This window comes from Adiantum capillus-veneris, chromosome 16 (genome assembly GCF_014529385.1).
Source record: "Adiantum capillus-veneris isolate H3 chromosome 16, ASM1452938v2, whole genome shotgun sequence".
Classification (NCBI taxonomy): domain Eukaryota; kingdom Viridiplantae; phylum Streptophyta; class Polypodiopsida; order Polypodiales; family Pteridaceae; genus Adiantum; species Adiantum capillus-veneris.
The window spans coordinates 81,837,936-81,858,735 of record NC_140946.1 but is presented as its reverse complement, the minus strand read 5'-3'; the positions used below and the strand labels follow the sequence as shown (position 1 = coordinate 81,858,735).

The following is a 20,800-nucleotide window of genomic DNA, read 5'->3' as shown; positions in this document are numbered from 1 at the left end:
CAAGCACACTTTGAAAGAGAGAAACATGCCTACCAGCGCAATAGACAAGCACAAGGGAAGGACCCAAAAAAATGGGCCCCTACTAGACTTAAAGGCCCTAGAACAAAGCATCACACAAGAAAAGAGGCTGAAAATCCAACAGAAAGATTGGAAAGAATGTACCAAGAAGCCAAAGCCCTCAAGCTAAAGGAGGTAGAAGACGCGGCAAGAAAAGCCAAAGAGATGAAAGAACAAAGACAAGCCGAGGAGACGGCTAGAGAAGAAACACAAGAGCAAGATATGGATCTCCGAGACCAACCTCACCGCCTACCAAACAACAGGAACACCCCATGCCAAACCCACCACCATCACCGGCAGCGGGCAAAGAGTCCAATAAAGAAGTGAAGCCAGAGAAAACCAGTGAATCTGAATCCTACAAAGAACAAAAATCTACACAAGAGGCGGATCAACAAGAGAAAGAGAAATACAAAGAAGTAGAGCAAGAGAAACAGGCTACCACTGCACAAGAGAAACAACCCAAGCCAGAGAAGGAAGCAAGTCTGGCACCAGAAGAGACAACTAGATTTGAGCCAGCACCCTCTACTGCAAAACAACAAGAGAAGGATGAAACACCCTCTACTTCCACTCAGGCAGAAACCGTCGAGGCATCAAAACCTCAGGATGACAAAGAACAAGACCGACCCTCTACCTCAACACAAGAACCAGCAACTACGATGCAGCAGGAAGACACACAGGAGGCTGCAGGCACATATCCGATGGCAAGACAGGATGATTGGCAGTCCAACAACCAGGTAATAGTACAAGTAAATGAATATGCACGGCAAATGCAAGAAATGACGGAGAGACTCCGTTCAGCAGCACTAAGCCGCAACACAAAGGCCAAAGAGCTTGAGATGGTGATCGACGCTCTCCAAGAAGAGCTAGAAGACAGGTGACTGTCATCACCAATCTTCAAAGGCAGGTGCAGGAGATGAAGGCAGAAGGTGAATAGTACCAGCTAGCTAGGGATAGCCAGCAAAAAGAAATGGAGGAATTAGGTGATTTGCTCACCAAATTATGTGATGCCTGCAAAGCAAAAGATGAGCGGCTGACAGTAGTTACGAATGAACTTCTTACAAAACCTCTTTCAACTCAAAAAACCCAAGTGCAATTAGATGTTGGCAATGCTTCTCTCCCGTACTCTGAACAACGGCTCAATGATCAGGCAATCTTCTTACGGAAAATCAGAGAAAATCCAGTCGTGGCCTCGATCAAAGGGGCTGGCGAAGTGTACAAGGCACTCAAAAAGAAGAACAAAGATCTGGAGTTGGAATTAAAGCTCAAACAATCACAACGCAGGGACTTGGCACTGATGCGGGTTCAGAGAGAAGAGGAGCTCCTAAAGGAAATAGCAGAGCTTAAGCGAGTTAACCAACTCCTTAGAGATAGAAAACCAGACATGCAGGAAGAGGCAGGAACTTTAGAGCCGCCACAGGTAGACATACCCTCGGTCTCATTTGCTTAGTTTGAGACACAGTCCACAACAGAGCCGAGTGGTGATGAAGATTTTCATATTAACATCACGGATGTAGACACAGTGCCAATGATCCAGCTGTCAAAAGCTGAAGAAGACGCACTGAAAGAGAAGATCACCCTAGAGGTGGATGAGCAATGGAAAGCCGCAATGGATTGGGAGTTGAGAGTTTTACACTCTGTCAACGTCACTCAACTCACTCCCAATGAGATCAATGCTCAAAGGCATCAACAATCCCTGCCATACCCTCGCATCAAAGTGGAATTATTACAGGTGAAAGAGAGGTTATACAAAGACATGCAAGAAGATGAGGCAGATAAAGACCACCCAAAGTGGAGGCTAAGCTGGTTGAACAAGAATCCAAGATACCTTATTCTGTTCACAAGAGCACCTGTAGCCCTTCAAAGAGATCCAACTTTCTATCCTGTACCCAGAGTAAGGACATGGCAAGCGCATGAAGCACTAACAAAGAAGAGGCCAACTTGGCTTAACTACCCCAGACTGCCAGCTCTAGAGAGAGGACAAGCAACAGAGGAATACATGGTGAAAACCCTAACGGGCGCCATGTATTTCTTCAAGATTCTACCAAATCTCTCATGTGCCATGTTATATAAAATCTGCAAAATGTTGCTCACATGCATCCAAGTTTTTAATGAGCCTGAGCAAACAAGAGTCCCATGGATATCATTTTTAGAAGGTAACAAAGGCTTGTGCTATGATTTGAGTGGGCAACCTTCGGAAGAATTCCTTTACGATTTCTATGCCAGATGTATGTTCTTGCCATCAAATAATATGTTGGCATTTGAAGAAGCTTTCTACACTGGATTCTTCTTCACCTCGCAAATGAAGATGTTTGCGCCGGTGATAAGCAACCTTACATCCAGGTTTGTAGACTACTCAGCAGTGGAGCTGAAGAATAAAGTGACCGTGCAATTTTTGCAAGTGCCCGACAAAGAACAAAGAATCAGATACCAGAAGGCACTGGATGCTCTTAAAGACTACCTCTCCAGTTGTCAACCCAAAGGCTATTTCAGTCCATAAAGCTATGTCAAGGGACGACACATGCAAGGAGGGGGGGAATGTTAGCAACAAGCTAACACGGACACCATTTTTCGGAGTTCTCTTTGTAAAACATTTATTATTTTGATAAATCGAAAATATTGTAACTCCTATTTTCTCAGATAAACTCTGTAATTAATGAGCCGGGCCTACAAGCTTTCAGATTGTATCAACCAATCAATACCCACCAGCTTTGGTAGAACTCTAGATTATTAGATTATTAGTTTTGACCACCCAAAAACCTTGGCTAAGGTATAAAAGCCAATTTTCGTAAGTTTTTTATAAGTTTTGGATAAGAAATACACAGCATGAGCTAACAACGCTCACTTCTCTCCTTCTCACGCTTTCTACTCCCTCCCCGGTTGCCACATTGCGATTGCGTATATTGCATTGCAACCGCACGTACGAGCTCTACGCATTGACGTAAGCAGTTCACAGTATTTCGTAGCTTTTGGCATCGCCGACCCGCGGCTAATTTCACCATAACTAGAAATTTATACTTTTAAATCGAAAACTAAGCATAGGCGGGGTATTGGGGCATCACTGCTAAGCATTTAGATGCATTCTGGGTCGAAAACGACTAGGCCAAAAATCCCCTGCTGTTAATAATCACGATTTTGGAACTTGACATAAAGTGGGGTTTGAGACCATAAGCACATGTGCTTAGGTCTTATAAACATGTCCTAAAAGTTTCATTTCGTTTAGATGTCATTTGATGATGTAACGAATGTGATTTGTTTGCCGATGAGCAATTGGCTTTTGGTGATTTCAGTCACTTGAGTGTAGCTTGAGTTACATGCGAGTTATTAGTTGTTTTTCGAGATATTGACAACCTCTCGTAGCCTCTATGTACTAGTCAGGTCAGCTTCATCCCATGGTTTGACAAATTAATCGTGGTTCTCGCTAATACTACAATAAGATAGGATGGTGAGGTTAGACATGCTTCCCACATGCCACCTTGATAACTTGATCGTGGTTTGTCAATTTTGCAAAATCCTCAGGTGAGGTATCTCTCAAAGAGAGATGTGGCTATTTTGAGAATGGTCCATTTCACAAAGAGAAATCTGGCTGACTTTTTACAAAATTTCCTCTTTTTTATCACATACAAATCATTTTAAAAATGGTCCTGTAGACATGGTGTGGTAATTTCCCAATGTTGGGTTGTTAATACATTACATTATCGACATGCTGTGACCTACATACAATAGGGAAGTCAAGCTAGAATGTAATAATCATGCTTGATGTTGTAAATGACTATGTTATGTATCGCGACTATGAGATAATTGATTGACGTTGAATGATTACCAATGATTTGGAAATTTAGGATTTGTTATATAAAAATCAACTTGCTGGTCCTTTTATGATGACTGGTTGGCTAGATTGTCTGATAAACTTAATGACTACTCAGGTTTAGCTACATAGTATTATGGACATTTCTTTGACACATAATATCTCTTGGTCTTTTCAGGATCTAACCCATCTTTTTGGAATACCAAAGACGGTAACCATAGTGGTAAGCAAGCTTTTTATGTGGATTTATAGCAGGACTTCAAATATCTTGAGCAACCTAGTTGTTAACTGTTTAGATTTCTTACACAGTTTTTTGGGTTGAAAAAGCATGGGTTTTTTTAGCTGAGGCTGGTCCTTTTTCACATTTATTGTGGTAGGTGTATAGCTATAGGTGAGTATACTCATTTTAATAAATTCAGTTCTGGGAACTGCTCTTTAACAAACTCACACATAGCTACAATGGGGACTGCGCTCCAGTTAGTGTTCTCTCTCTCTCTCTCTCTCTCTCTCTCTCTCTCTCTCTCTCTCTCTCTCTCACTCACTCACACACACACACACACACACACACACATTGAAACAAGATAGTGGACACTCATTTATATGACTACTGTGTAAATTTAATGATGTAATTCACTCTCTTAATAGCTTGGTAGTGGAGCACTCTTGAGTCTTAGCGTGCGTGCGCTCTCTCTCTCTCTCTCTCTCTCTCTCTCTCTCAATTTCTAGTTGTTCTCTTTCTAAACAACAAGAAAAAGTATCTATCTCTTCCACCCATCATGAGAGTCCTCCGACTCATCACTCTTTTGCTTCAACCGAGACACGCAGCCCTTCTAAGTTCTGCTAGCTGTTTTCATATCTTTGCAATCAACACGATAGTGATTGCCTTGCTGGTTTTTTTGCCGAGATGTGCTATGCAGTGTGCCCAGCACTACAGTGGCTAGAGAGATGGGAAGCTCTTCTTGGCCATGCAGAGAACATCAAGAAGAAGAGGTTACAACAACACGGAGGCTATCAAAGAAACCCTACGAGTGCATGGCACATCTACCTCTTGCAGCGACATTGCCCCTACATAGACATGCACTACATTTTTTAACCCCAAGGCTGCCAACAACCAGTGTCATTGTGTGGCTTCCAGTCCTCCTTCTGGAAGCCATGGATAGGAGGAATCACTTGCATGAACTAATCGTTGATGTGCTGAACAGAGAGGTCGCTAACATCTCTATGTTGCAATTCATTCAGGTTCGGAGCTCTTGAGGCCTACTGATGTTCAGAGATGAGGCAGTGAGCTACCTCAAGGTCAATTGGATACGTCACCACTCCCATGTTATCAACCTTGAGAGCAAATTGGTGAAGTTGACAGTGGAAAGCTACTATTGAAAGGTCCAACTCGCCCAAACAAAGGACAAAGAGGTATTTAAAGTCTTTGATATTACACTTTTCACTTTACCTGAAGGCTTTCATGGAGCTTTAGTACAACTTTCCTGAAATCAGTTCTGGATGCTCTTTGATAAGTTGCCAAGGTTTTAATCAGATGCAAATGTTGAGCATATAACTTCAAACAGAAGCAAACATTCAAATCATGCTAGAATATGCAAAATGCAGCTGTATGCACATTTTTCTGGCACAAGTTTTTCTGTGAGTTTTTGTAGAGTCTTCTTATATTAATCTTTAATGTTGTCTACTCTACAGGTGGGGGAAATGAAGAAGCTAGTGGAGGAAAGAAAGGCGAAATATATAGGGCTATCCGAGGCTTTGGCATCAACCATACAACGGGTCGATGCAATAAACCCTTTAGTGCAAGCCAACTAGAGTGGTCTTTGTGATCACGTGATGTGGAAGAAATACATCATACTCACGTGCATGTGGTTTCATCTACTCTCCATGCTTGTTGCTAAATTTTTCGTAAGATGATAATGTATTTTTCCAACAAGTATATATAGAAGACCAGATTGTCAGGACAAGGGTCCTACGGGGCAAGGCCCAATCTAGGGGGTCAGGGACCCGGCTGGACCAGTGCGGACTGGGATCCGCTTAGGGCAAGTGCTAGGAGCTAGCCTATATAAGGGGCGGTAGGGAGAAGGATCCCAGGTTCAGTTACCCTAGGCCTTATATTGGTATCAGAGCTAGGGGAGAAGGAGCATGGAGGAGGGGGGAAGGTTTCATGGAGCATGCAACGTCTCTCTCTCTCTCTCTCTCTCTCTCTCTCTCTCTCTCTCTCTCTCTCTCTCTCTCTCTCTCTCTCGCGCGCGCGCGCGCGCACACTACAAGAGGCTCTTCATATTAGCGACGCTCAAAAAAAAATTTCCCGGCGTCGCTATGAGCGTCGCTATAAGCGTCGCAAATTTCTTTGTAAATTTGCGACGCTCATAGCGACGCTTATAGCGACGCTCATAGCGACGCCGGCTGGGGTAAAAAAATAACCGAGCGCGCCCAAAAACTCAGATCTCAGATCTGAGTTTTTCGGCGCCCTCAAGCAAGGAGCAGGTAACGCTCTCCCTCACTCTCTCTCTCTCTCTCTCTCTCTCTCTCTCTCTCTCTCTTTTTCTTCTCCACACACACACACACACACACACACACACACACACACGAGGAGAGGAAGGAGAGCCAGGTATGCTCCTTCCCTCTCCTCATTCTCATGTTCCCTTCCCCTCTTTCTCTCTCCCTCTCTCACACACACACATAGTGTTTTTGAGAGAGAGAGAGAGAGAGAGAGAGAGTACAAACAAAAACAAAAACGCACACTCACATACATAAACAAAGAATGCACACACACATTGAGAGAGAAAAAGAGAGAGAGAGCATGCATAAACAAAAAATGCACGCATTGAGAGAGGAAAAGAGAGAGAGAACATGCATAAACAAAAAACGCACACATTGAGAGAGGAAAAGAGAGAGAAAACATGCATACGATCCAAAAAAACGCACACACATTGAGAGAGAAAGAGAGAGAAACTAATTTAACGTCGTAGGAAACTAATTAAAATTAAAAGACCTAAAGATCTAGCCGACGAGGAGTTGAACTGAAGACCTATTATTCAAGAGGGAAATGGCATAATCAATCTATCATACTTGGCATGGGTGATAGAAAGGTTATACCATTTATCTCTTTTTATTGGCACATACATCCACACACGCGCACACACACAAGAAGAAGAGAGTTATAACGTCGTAGGAAACTATCTTAAAAGACGTTAAAGATTAGGTTATATGTAGACTTACATTAAATTAGATTTAGGTTTATTTTTAACTAGATTTACATTTAATTAAGTTAGATTTAGATTTACGTTATATGAGATTAGATTTAGGTCTCCATAGACAGCGATGCCTACATGAAGCGGGTGAAGAAAGCCCTCAATGGAATATAGGGTATTGCTGCCTTCACTTATGGTGGGCTCCGTCGATCCAAAAGTACTGGTGAAATGTCTTCAGAAGATAGGAAAGAAGGTGGATCTTCAGGGCGGCAAGAGTCACTACATCCCCGACACAATTACCATCTAGACAACCTCTAGTCATTAGACTTACGTTAAATTAGATTTAGCTTTATTTTTAGTTAGATTTACGTTTATTTAGATTTACGCTTATTTACGTTAGATCGAGTCCACGCAAGAATTACTTACGGTTTAGGGTTTAGAGTTAGACGAACAGTGAAAAGATCTACTGTGAAAAGATGTTAAGATGAAGTGAAGTGCTATAGCTAGAGAAGAGGCAAAGGGATTTTGTCCACTACATGCAGTATCATGTAGACGTGGGTGTGTAGATTTCTTGTACCCACAAATATAGGTATTGACCAATAAAGACGAGATTATAACCCGGTGGTTCTGATCTCCGTGCACCTCTAGACCGAGGTGTGCGGGGATTGGACATGACTAGAGAATGTGAGGTAAAGAGAGAGAGAGAGAGAGAGAGAGAGAGAGAGAGAGAGAGAGAGAGAGAGAGAGAGAGAGAGAGATAAGACGAAGAATGCCAATAGAATATTAAATTTGTTGTCCAGGTTATAAGTTTTTTATCCTCATTATGAGTAGCGACGAGGATGTGGGACCGTCCAACCGAAACACCTATCTCTCAACGAGGGTCTTATGTCCTTGTAATCAATGCAAGCATGCTGTGCGACGGACAAGACGTGTTTCTTTGCAGCACGTTCGCGAATTTGGCGAGTTCGATCCATCTATTATAGATCGAGTTGTTGCCAATTATAACTCGTCGGACTCTGACGCTGGCCAACAAGCAGCAATCTTGCAACCCAATAGACGTGTTCGCAGGCGCTTTGGTCAAGCAGCATATGTGAGGCCACAAGATGTAGCCTCTGACAGCTCGGGGGATGATCATGCAGAGCACATTCCCAACGAGGCAATGTTTGAGCCCGAGATTGATGAAATGATCGAGACGATCATGGATTCAGAAAGGCTTATCTATGATGATATGAAAAGTGAAGCCGATACGTCATTGTATAATGGAGCACGTATGTCTAGATTGAAAGCACTCCTGGTTCTTCTCAACATGCAGGGAAAGTTTGGATGGAGTGACACTAGCGTCACAACGCTTTTCAGGTGATCTATTACAGTTAGTTTACTTTAATAGAACTCTAAATGTATAATGATCTGATAGATTTTTACACGACTCTATCATATTTTTATGTTGTGTAGATTGCTGAAAGAGTACATACTACCAGCTGACAATGTGATGCCAGATTCCCGAGATGAAGCAAGAAAGATTTTGCGAAACTTGGGAATGGATTACAATTCTATCCACGCTTGTCCTAATGACTGCATTCTTTTCAGAGGGGAATACACAGACATGGAGAAGTGTCCGAAATGTGATTCCGAAAGATATCGAGTAGATCTCCACGGGACAAAAATTCCACAAAAGGTTTTGCGACATTTTCCTTTGCTTCCTCGCATCAAGCATTTCTTCGAATGTAAGTCCATGGCCGCCCTAGCATCATGGCATGAGGAGAATAAATCTTCGGATGGTGTGCTACGAATTCCTGCAGATTGCGCAGCCTGGAAACATATAGATGGAACATGGTCAGATTTTGCCAGGGAAGCTCGAAATTTGCGCTTAGGCCTGGCTATGGATGGCGTAAATCCATTTGGTCAAAGATCAACATCTTACAGTGTATGGCCCATTGTCATCGTCAACTACAACATTCCCCCGTGGTTGACTACGAAGAAGGGGCACCTATGGCTAAGCTTGATTGTGCCAGGGCGATATAAAGTGGGGAATATGGATGTGTATCTTCGTCCACTATTGGAAGAGCTACAACAATTGTGGATTGGCATAGAGGTGGTGGATATGAGCCGACACACAGGACGACGGAATGCTTTGATCAGAGGCATTCTAATGTGGACCATGCATGACTATCCCGGGCTAACAGAATGCTCAGGTGATCTATTGACACTCCTCACTCAGACACTATAAATCTTGTTTTTCCCCATAGTTGATCTACTATCATGTGTATACATGCAGGGCTTCAAACAAGCGCATACAGAGCATGTGTCACATGTGGACCTAGACTGAATGCACGTAGGGCACCCTCACTGAAGAAGCAAATCTACGAAGGTCATCAAGCGTATCTTCCAGAGAATCTTGTGTTACGCGACGGCTTTTTGGGAAGAGAGCCACCAAGGATGTCTGCACAAGCATGGTTAGAGCAGAAGGAGATGTGCGATGAAGGATTGCCTCCAGGGATGAAGAGACTATCTCTATGGTACGAGTTACCATACTGGCCCCGACTCATGATCAATCACTTGCTCGATCCAATGCACATATTCAAGAATGTGGGTAATCTACTATGGGACCATTTGACCGGCAAGAAAGATACTTTGGGAGCCAGAGTTGACCTTAGAAATGTGGATCGTATGGAGCAATATTGGCCGCAAACAGCGTCTGATGGATCGATAAAACTCCCTAAAGCACCATGGATTTTCACAGGAGCCCAAGAACGCAAAGTAAAAGAGGCCATTCGATCTTTGCGGACCCCCACTGGCGTAATGCACTCGCTCCGAACGTGTTTCACTAAAGAAGGAAAGCTTACCGGTTTGAAGTCACACGATTGGCATAAAATGTGTCAGGTACGTTCATAGTGGACTTTAATATCATTGCATAAAATGTGGACTTTAATATCATTGCTGCACATACTTTACAGTTTATTTTACCGGTTGCCATTGAGGGATGTTTGTCTCTCGACATCCGTAACACAATCTACAAACTTGCAAAGCTGGTGCAATGGATCTCACAAAAGGAGATCAACGTAGACTCCATACCATTCGCCAAACTAAATGCTGCGGAGCTTGTGTGCATGTTTGAGAAACATTTTCCTACTACAATGCTAACCATTCAGGTGCATCTTCTTGTTCACATAGTTGATGAGGTGGAAATAGCTGGCACAGTTCATTCCAGATGGATGTTCTTCTTAGAACATTTCATGAAAATGCTTAAGGGATATGTGCGTCGAAAGGCACGTCCGGAGGGTAGCATGGCAGAAGGTTGGTTGGTATCAGAGTCCGTAGTGTACATTGGAGAGTGGCTAGACGGATTTGATAAAGCCCGGGACACGCTATGGCGAACCATAGATGATGAGCGCGTATCTGGGATTGTCATGTGCAATCTCGGTGTTGAGAAGAAGATGACAGAAGATCTAGAGGCTAAAATCAACCGATTTTGCATGCTTCACAATCCAGTGATGCAAAAGTGGATTTCACAATATGAGGATGCAGAGCAAGAGCGACAAAGGGCACGAATCGAGTGGAGACGGGGAAGACGACCACCGATGCACTATGCGACGGTTCTGGAGAGCCTACCAACCTTCATGAGCTTAAGATGGTTGCACAACAATTGAAAAGCGCACAACAATGCGGTGACGAAGTGACTGAGGAAGAGTGGGAGTACTTCGGGGTTGCGCGACCAAGGTAAGTTTGCAATGTACGACATGCTAGTGACTTTATTTCTAAATGTTTGAGCGGCCACTCATAATCTTTGTTCGTTGTAGTATAAGTCATACACAGCAGCATGGTGTAAAGGTCGACAATTTAGGGTGGAACGAATCGACAAAAAGCGTTTTACTCAAGATTGTGGAATCATGGCAAAATTTGAACAGTCTAGTCGACGACGTTCCTCTGATGCAGATCCTGTGGTGGCGGAACTCACTTACTTCAGCACGCTGCAAGAGATTTTGAGGATCGATTACAGAGGATTTTTTGTCGACTTGTTCGACGTACAATGGTTCAAGATAATCATGGAGGGTCGCAACGCTACTGTGCGTAGAGGAGAGTCTGGTTTTCTTGAGGTGGATTCTACTAAGAAATGGACTGACCTAAGAGACACTTTCGTACTACCCGAGCATTGTGAACAAGTAAGTATGTAAATAGTTAACATCCCCCTTTTACAAGTTATGTGCTTGAAAGCTCTCATGTAAGTTATGTGGCTCTGGCAGGTAGTATTTCATCCTACAAAGTCTACATCAAACTGGTGGTACGTCATAGAGGTAGCCCCTCGTAGTGCAAGGACGTATGAAGGCTACCATGTGCCAATCACAACGACATCAATGGAGGAGATCAGAGAAGATGCTCAATCAGAAGCCGCTGCGGTGGTGCCAGACGAGCATCAAGATGCTACTACTCTATATGGGGTGCATGCAGAGGAGCTACAAAATGAAACAGAGGATATGTGTTTAAACGGAGAGCTCTATATAGATATAGGAAGTTATGCTGAGTTATGCGAGGATGAGAGATCTCTTAAAGCCACAAATATTGTATTTGAACAATTTTGATCCGTGTTGTAAAAGCTCTGGCTCTCTAAGTACCTTCCATGGTGTATAACGCTCTTTTCTACTCGCGCTCACATCTTTTGATTGAAAATTCTGAGTTTTCGACTTGCCTCTTCTATCACTCGACTCATTGCGTCATTGTATTTATATGCGTCATTACGTCATTGTATTTAATGGTCTTTGCGTCATTGTCTACTCTATTCATTCAATATTAAGTTTAAATATTCGTGTGTTTAATGCAGGTATGGATGATGAGGAGTTTCTTTCTTCTTTGTCACCGCAGCAGAGACAGTGGTACGTGGAGCGTCATCGCTCTGGCGCATCATCGCGCGTTCCTACACCATCCGCATCTCCCTCTCTTTCGGAGCATTTGGCGCGCTCCGAAGCTTCGGCGTCGACGAGACGAGCTTCACACTCGTTTAGACATCGGCGCTCTAGTGGTGGCGGTGGCGGTTGTTGTGGGGATTCCGCCACCGATGCCTCCACACCGCCTCGTGTTCGACGAGGCTCTTTACCCTCCCCTTCTTTGCCCGCCCCCACACCAGCCACAACATCGCCATCTACGCCAGGTTTTGCACGACTGACTGTTCCTAGAAGCTACACACCTCTACCTACTCCGCCAGGAGCCACCCCACTCGACACTCCTCGCTTCGGGGCCCAGACGCCGGTGGAGACACCTGACGTCCGTACCCCCATCGACACGCCGCTAGAGACCCCTGCCGGGACACCCAGGTTCACGCGTCACCGGCCAGAGGGCTTGCCTTACTCCGTCGACATCAACGGCGGCATCATCATGGATGATGACGGCAAGAAGGTGATCTCGCGCATGCGTGGTCTTTGCTCTCAGCTGTTTAGACACTATATACTAAACAAATGGAGTGAAGTACCAAGTGATTTAAAAAACAGAGTCATCAGCATACTTCATGATGAGTTTCCCGTTCCAGCACGGGATCAGCGCTTCAATGAAGACCTGATGAAGATTCGAATGCGCGAATACTGCAAACACAAGCGTTCCGAAGTGCAAAAAGCAATCAAGAATGGGTGGAATAGGCCAGATTGGCTGGCCAAAGAAGATTGGAAGAATGCGAAGAAAGCAGCGCGCGAGAATCCCGACAAGTGGAAGCAACAAAAGGATGCAGCCAGAGCGCGAGTAGAGGCAGGGAGCTCGCACCACTTGGGGAGCGGTGGATGGGCATCATTTGAGGCCGATTTTGTAAGTCTTTTCACATTGCTCTTTATGCATGTTCGATAGTTTAGGGTTTATGAGTTTTTTAGTTCTAACATAATGAGATCTTTGTATGTTTTGACAGTGGTCAATGACAGGACGTGATCCCACACCGTACGAGCGCGAGTACGCAGGCAGGAAGGGCTTAAACGCCCTGATGGACATTCTCAGTTCTCGCGGCGGCATGGTTAGTATTAGGGTTTACTCTTTTTTATTTTTTGTATTGTTTTATAAATGTCGTTATATGTTTATACTTACTGAAAGCTGTCTTATTGTCTTTTTTTGCAGAATCCGACAGATACGCCGCTTGGACGCGATGAGACATCTGACTAGACGACGTCAGTTTAGCCGTAGCTAGATAGCATTAGTTTAGGGTTTCTCATAGCTTATGTATCATGAGACGGATTTTATACGTCTTTTTGAACCATGTATATTATTACATTTGTCACCGCAGTTTCTTTTGCCAATCAATTCTTTATGCCTATGATGTTGTACAATTGTCATTATTACATTTGCCAATCAATTCATTTTGCCTATGATGTGTACAATTGTCAATTTTGCAAACAATGCGTCTTGTGGGTGACTATTTTGGGTCTATTATCTACCTTTGCACTTTTTTTAAAAAGTGAATCAAGTACAATATGGTTGATGGGTGGCAGGGCATTCAATGCCTTGCCACCAAAAAAATATTCTATCGGGCGTCGCTATAAGCGTCGCTATTTATGGCTCTGTAGCGTCGCTATGAGCGTCGCTATAGTCTTCTGTGTAAACGTCGCTATAAGCGTCACTATAGGCGTCGCTATATGCGTCGCTATATAGCAACGCTCATAGCGACGCATATAGCGACGCTCTCGTAGCGACGCTCGTAGCGACGCTTTTAGCGACGCCGGGGGTTATAAAAACCCAATGTATTTCCGTTGCTAACAGCGTCACAAGAGCACACAACCTCTTGTAGTGGCAATCGAAGCGTAAGGCAGGGCCTCCCTCTGTCCGAAGCAACCCTGTCTCTCCTTGGCGTTGAGAGCTTCCATGGAGGGGTCAATTGAGGGTGAAACCGTAGGAGGGACCCATTATATGGGGATTTCCATGGCAGGCTCAAGAAGCCGAACCAGGCCGTGGGCAAGAGCCCTTAGCAGTCGAGGGCCGCCGACAAGCAGGCGGTGGGAACCTCCCCTTGCTCACACAACGAGGCGAGATCAGCTTGCACAATTTGGCTTCGGGCTTGCTCCAAAGAGGAGCGCCATGGCCGGCTCACAAAGTTTCATCGCTTCACCGTGGCCATTCAGGCAAAGGAGCGCCCGCTGCGACCATCTTCTTCATCCCTGCGCTGTCGTAACGCCATCACTGCATGCATTGAAAATTTTTATTTTTAGCATAAAGGGTGCCCTAAATTGGCCACCCTCCCCAAATAAGGGCGGTAGCCCATGTTGATCAAGACCAGCCGGCAGTATATCGAGCAAGCAGTTGTCAAGGGGTAATGTCAAGGGCAAGACAACGATGATTGTTGTAGCACACTCATATCTAGAGAACCGGATCGAGCAAGCAGTTGTCAAGGGAGATAGTACATTAACGGCTTGAGACTCAGCAAGGGTGTTGGCAAGGGCGAGCTGCAACCGATTGGCAGGTGCTGAAAGGCTTCTTCGTAAGCTCGGCTACGGTTTGAGGTCTATGGACACATTGACGAAGAGGTCGAGTCGCATGATTAACAAGGTATGCATAAATTTCCTGTTTGATTGGTCAATGTTTCGAATGCTGCATAGTTATATCCTGCAATAAAAGTGAGCACACATCAAGCACTCCAAGCAAGCATCAAGCACTCCAAGCACGCACAGCTTGGGACAGTTATTTGAAGCATGCACATAATGTTGCCCTACATTATTGGCAAGGGCCAATTATTAGTTGCACGCCCACATCAAGCACGGCTTCTTGTTCCAGTCAATCATGTTTTTTAAGGTATATAAACAATAGTCTTTACGACTTACACTTTCATGTATAGTTGTTGACATGTATGACATGTTATGCACTTACTTTGACCTTGGAGTACATACCAATATTTTACGATGATGCGACCTAGACGATGATGAGACTATCCTACTGACACCTATCCATCTTTATTCTATATGTATATGATGGTTCGGAAGCAGTGGCTTTCATGTCATGCTAATCGTCTCAGTTATCCAATCGGAGTCATACACAAGAGGTGTATGAGCTGACTGCACATCCTACGCAGTTTGTGAGCAGCTTACGTTCTTTTATCTATCCAGAGTACTTCGAACTTACTGCCATGGATGCCATGTCTTTGTGCACATATGCACACTCCCAGTTGCGAGGTCTTCTAAAGACTAAGTCCTTTCTGACATGTAAAGTATGTTCTGTTTGTATCTACGAGACATAACCTATGAATTAAAGCATACTCTTCGTCACAAGGTGGGTAGAGTGGTCTCACAAGGTGTATGCTCTACTAGAGTACTAGTAGACCATCATATGTAACACGCTGTTTGGGATTTTCTTGCTTGCATGAATTGGTATCCATCCTACTGGCATGACAAGGCATACTCTATGAATTGGGCATGACCTCGTATGTTGAGTAAGGGTACATCTTTTTTCATGCATGAAGATGCTAGCTCGCCTGTGATTACGCCTGTGATTACATCTGTTATGGTTTACTTGCTCCAGAGCTACAGCACACACTGCTACGAGCATGTGTTAGAAATTTCAACAAGGAATATGCACAGCATAATTCCAGTGGTTGTCCAATTGAGACCTTTTAATACTTTGGTGAGACACGCTTTCTCCTTTGTGTGGGAAAAAAGAGTTGTGTTCAACTCTCTTGTCTTCAAGATAACCTCTCATCAAGCAAAGTTTGTATGCTAAGTATGCACCACATATAAAGCTACTTGAGTTGTTTTTATTTCTCGACTTGTGCAAGACACAACTAGGATTTGGTAAGCAAGGCTTGTCCGACTTCAAGCTAGGCTAGGAGCCATGAACTTCTCTTGTGAACATCTAGTTGGTTCACTATACTATTGGGATTTAAAGAATCTCTACACTCATTCTGCACAAAGTTGCAAGTGTAGTATACGCTTGAGGTGTTTTGTCCTTACATGCAAGGCATGAGGATCAGTTTCAGCAAATGGATGACACTTTGTCTTGGTGGTTCTTTTACCATAGTTTTGACTATGAGTTACACTGTTGTACGTCACTTGGATACGAGTCTCATGACTATGAGTCATTCCTGTTTTCTTGTGAGGTGTTTCTCTTCTCAATGCCTCAGAGATAGTGTCCTTTTTCTATATGATAGTTCAAGGCGAGTACGACTCTTTATTGAGATTGTTTTTATGTGTCAACAATCTATATGACTTACCACTCTCTTGTAGGTAGTCCTAGTTTGGAGATCAAGGTCACGGCATCTTGTCTATAGCATTCTATAGACTCAGGTGGTTATAATGCCTTGTGGTCACGGTACCACTATTTTGGGGTAAGACCCGGTGTGTGATTGTTACATCACCCCATCGGCATTAAGGATCACAGTGGATCTCTCCCAGGAAGGAATTTCGTAATCTCCCACACATGGTAGCGGATGGCCCACACACTTATCAAGTTCATTCCAATCAGTATTTACACGGTTTACTATGTTGGTTACCGTTATCTGCTAGTTGAGCAGTTTCTCTACAAAGAGTCTTACAAAGGTGTTTGACTACATAGATTCTAATTCAAGGGCTTGGATGGCAAAGGCAACACCCACGGTTCCCAATGCAATGTTGTTTGTTTTTTTAGGTAGGGGACGTGCTCCTCTCCATTTGAATACAAGTAAGTGTACATTATGTTCAAATCTCCAAGTACGCATCTATTGATTTGGTGTTATTCCATTTTTAGTATGCTTTGCTTGGTTTTTCAAGACGTATAAGTACGCTTGAATGTTACAGAGCCATGTCAAGGGCATGTTGGCACAACGTATTTTGGGCCAAGTGTCCAATCTATCTTTCTACCTTATGTTGTTACGAACCTACTAGTAGGGTTCAATTTGGCACATGTTGTCACATGGGATACAACATGGTCTAGGAACTCAAGGAGTTCGGTTTAGCCAGTGTGGAGCAAGATCATGAGGGTCCCTCTCACTCTTGTCGCGGAGTGTTTTACAGTTCCTCCACACACAAGTACATCTTGTACTTGAAGGATGTTCTTTTTTACACATCCTTACATGAGATATATTCCACATGTGGAGAATATGAGTCTATGGACTAACACTGGCGCCATTATTTCCATTATGTGTCACGATAAAGTCCCTAGGTGTTGGTCACATCTGTTTTCTAGACCATTTTTAGCACGACGTATCAGGAGCAATTTCGTGGTCAGAAATTGTCGGATACTTAGAATGATTTGTTAAGGTACAAGTACTGCTAAACAACATTACAGATGGTTGTTTATACATATAGCAAGGCTATAAGTTGTTAATGAAAAAGTTTCATTTTCTGTACCTAGAGGTGATCAATGTTTCACCTTCTATTGTGATTCAGACGTTTCAGCAAGGCTTGCAAAAGATTGTAACTAAAAGTATTTAGTTTCTTTTCAGAACTATTTACATTCCTTTTAATGCGTGCTAGGCGCATCACATTTGCCATAAGTATTAGCAAGGATCATTATGGATATACAGGTTCAGGCTAGTTTTTGCTAAATGCATGCACACTAGGTGTTATGGGCCCTAGTGTTTAGCAAAGGCTGATTTGGAACGGCATGCATATTCCTCAGGTTGTTGCTTATGAAGCATTATCCACTCTATGTGCACTATCTCTATGAAATTACTTTTGGGTCTACAAATCACCAATAGAGGTCATGGCTCGATTTGAGCGTTTGTGGATTTTTGAAGTTAACCACGATGGTTATTTCGGACATTGTTGATTCCTCACCAATGTCGTACACTACTGTGATCCCCCATTTACCAGTCATCTGAGACGACTGTCTGTAAACCGTGAGGAAAACACACCTCAGTACTTTCAGCTATCCAAGGAGATAGGCAGATTACAAAGAGTAATCTTGTGCTAAAGGACTTGCTAAGAGCATACGTTAGCACAACGCATTTCTCAATAGATGATTTTCTCCCTATTCTAGAATTTGCTTAAGTACGGTTTTCGATTTTGAACACCTGCTATGGTGGGGTTGGAGATTGTGTCAATACTTTCATACGTCAAGGACTTACCAGGTGTGCTAACAAAGTATGTTGGCCAGTAACCTTCATTAGGGATGAACGTGTAGTTCTTTGTGTTCCAAACTATTCAAAATGCTAGAACAAGGACACTCCCTATATATCTATGAACTTTTCAAGATCCTCAGGGGAGTAGGAAATCTGGCTCACAACTGCATGGAAAGTTACACCAAGGTTTCCTTGCATTATTCCAGTACCTTCATAAGATCTGAAAACTGGTTATGCCTTTGGACAACTCTTAGTTGTGGTTACTCCTTTACAGTACTCAAGTGAGTTATAAATGGAGTTACCACTTAGAACCAAGTGGTTGCAAACGGACAACAATGCTGAAAATCAAGATGTTGCTCTTGGTTTCATTGAACCTCCTCACTGCACCAATTATCGGTCATACAGATAACTTGCTCACTTATTGGGCGTCAATAAAGAGAACATCAATATTCTTAAGAAAATATTACTACTTGTGTTTTCTAGGACGAAATCTCCTCCTTAAGGGGTGAGCTATGTCAAGACAAGGGTACTACGGGGCAAGGCCCAACCTAGGGGGTCACGGACCTAGGCCAAGGGCCGGCTGGGACCAGTGCGGACTGGGGATCCGCTTAGGGCAAGTGCTAGGAGCTAGCCTATATAAGGGGTGGTAGGGAGTAGGATCCCAGGTTCAGTTACCCTAGGCCTTATACAGATCTTCTTGATGTGGTAATGTCGCATTTCAATGGGTTTTTGTTGCATCTATCGTAGACCTACGATGAACATGGAAGGTTTTTGGGCAGGTCCAAGCAAGAAGGTGTGGTGAAGGAGGTGAACCTAGCAAAGAAGATGCTGAGGGGGATGGGAGACAATGTGGAGTCAGGGCAGCAAGTGGGGTGGGTGGCGATGAACAGCCTCGGCAACATAGCGAGGAGGGACTTGAGAGTTCTGGCAGAGACGAGCGACGACGTGCCATTGCTGGAAAGGCTAGTAGAGCTTGTGGATAAGAAGCTCAGGGTCACTGGTGTATGTGAGGATGGTAGTCCTGTACTATTGATCACTATAGTCTGGAGAAAGGGGAGGAAAGACCATTGTTGAAGGATGGAGGGAAAGCTTAGGCAACTGCGGGCCGCCCGCAAGAGTGCAGAGGGCGTGCTTGTTTGCAGCCTGGTGTAGGCCATGGTACAATAAAGTTTTTGATGATTGTAGATCTTCAAAATCAGTATGCAGATGTAGTGATCCATGTGTTGCCCACATAATTTATTCCGGACGACGCTAAGGGAAAAGTCCTACATGTGCGCATGATAATGAAAAAGGGTGTGCCTCAGTTCAAACCATTGAATTTTTTTATCAAGATTCCACCATCTCTTGGGTGCCTTGTGGCCAAAAAACTCACATGCTCCTACCTTGGCATCAAGTTCTTCTCAGATGGTCTTGATATGTACTACGACAATGAGGTATGTTTTGTGCACATCTATATGTTTGTGCATGGCTATGTTGCACATGCATATGCCTATGTCTAAGCACTACATAAGCATATGTGTATGTCTATGTGGTGCTTAGGAATAGGTAGTGCATGTCAATTTTGCATATGCATATTGTGATGAATGGTTCCAAGCCTTTGAGTTGTTATGATAGAAAATGCTTGCAGAGCATTCGTATCATTGATCATAATGCTATTTATTGTGTCTACATTACTAGATATCCTCAATTTGTTTTGTACATCCAGGTGACTATCTTAGAAATGGATGGGCAATTTGAAAAGCTAGAGGAGCTTATTTATGTTGAGAGCCATTTGAGCAACATTTCAAGAAAATTTATAGCGAGATTACACAAAAACTGCTAAAGCATGCCGACTACCCAAACCATAGTCGGATTGAATATCCGAGAGGTCTACGAGAGCATCATTGCCAAGGAATGTGTGCAAACCTAGAAGCTGTGAAGGCCTACAACTTTTCCTTTTTGCAGGCTCTTGTACTGCATTTCTCTCCATAACATAAAGAGAGGCACCATCCCTATACAGAATCCCTCCCCTTCTCATCTTTATTTGTCTTCCTCTATTTTTCTAAGCATGTACAAGTACATAAACGATCTTTCTTGTACAAAATCTTGTACAATACTTCCTCAAAGAAAGTAGTTTCTGCTTTGAAAAAGTTCATTGTTTTCTCTTCCTGCTATGCCTTAACATGCTTTATTTCAAGGGTTGCTGATGAGAGTGAAAACTCGTGTACACGTTTGTGCCTTGCAGTGGAATGCCGATTTCGGAGTGCTCAAGGTTTGTTGAAGGCCTTGAATTCTGCTACTGCAGAAAAATGCAAAGATTGTCTTGCCATTCCACTTGCACATTGTGGACCGTTCTTCTTATCGTCTTTTTTTGTACGCCATTATGATTTTCCACCTTGTTACAAATGTATGTAATTTGCATTGAATAGTCAACGTGTGATTTTTTTGTTTGACATTGTGGACCATGATGAGTTAAGCCTTATTAATTTTTGGTAAACGCTACTCTCTATACAAACTCCCGAATCCCTAACCACGAGCTCTAATTCACACACACTTCATACTTGCTCATGTTTTATTTACCTTATGCAGTTCTTATATATTTGCTTATCTTTTATCTTGTAGGCAGGCCTTGTGATTTTATCACTTGTTCTTTTCCTTTCTTCCCCCTCACCCTTCCCTTTTACTTTAATACCCCTCAAATTTTAAAAAAATCCAAAATACACCCCCAACATTTTGTCATAAATTCCCAAAATGTCCTTCAAATTTTCCAAAATTCCC

General features: G+C 43.3%; 1 pseudogene; it reads left to right on the top strand.

The window, feature by feature from the left end:
• Window positions 1–329: 329 nt before the first annotated feature.
• LOC147439347 (uncharacterized) lies at window positions 330–20,088 on the top strand (annotated as a pseudogene).
• Window positions 20,089–20,800: the final 712 nt, after the last annotated feature.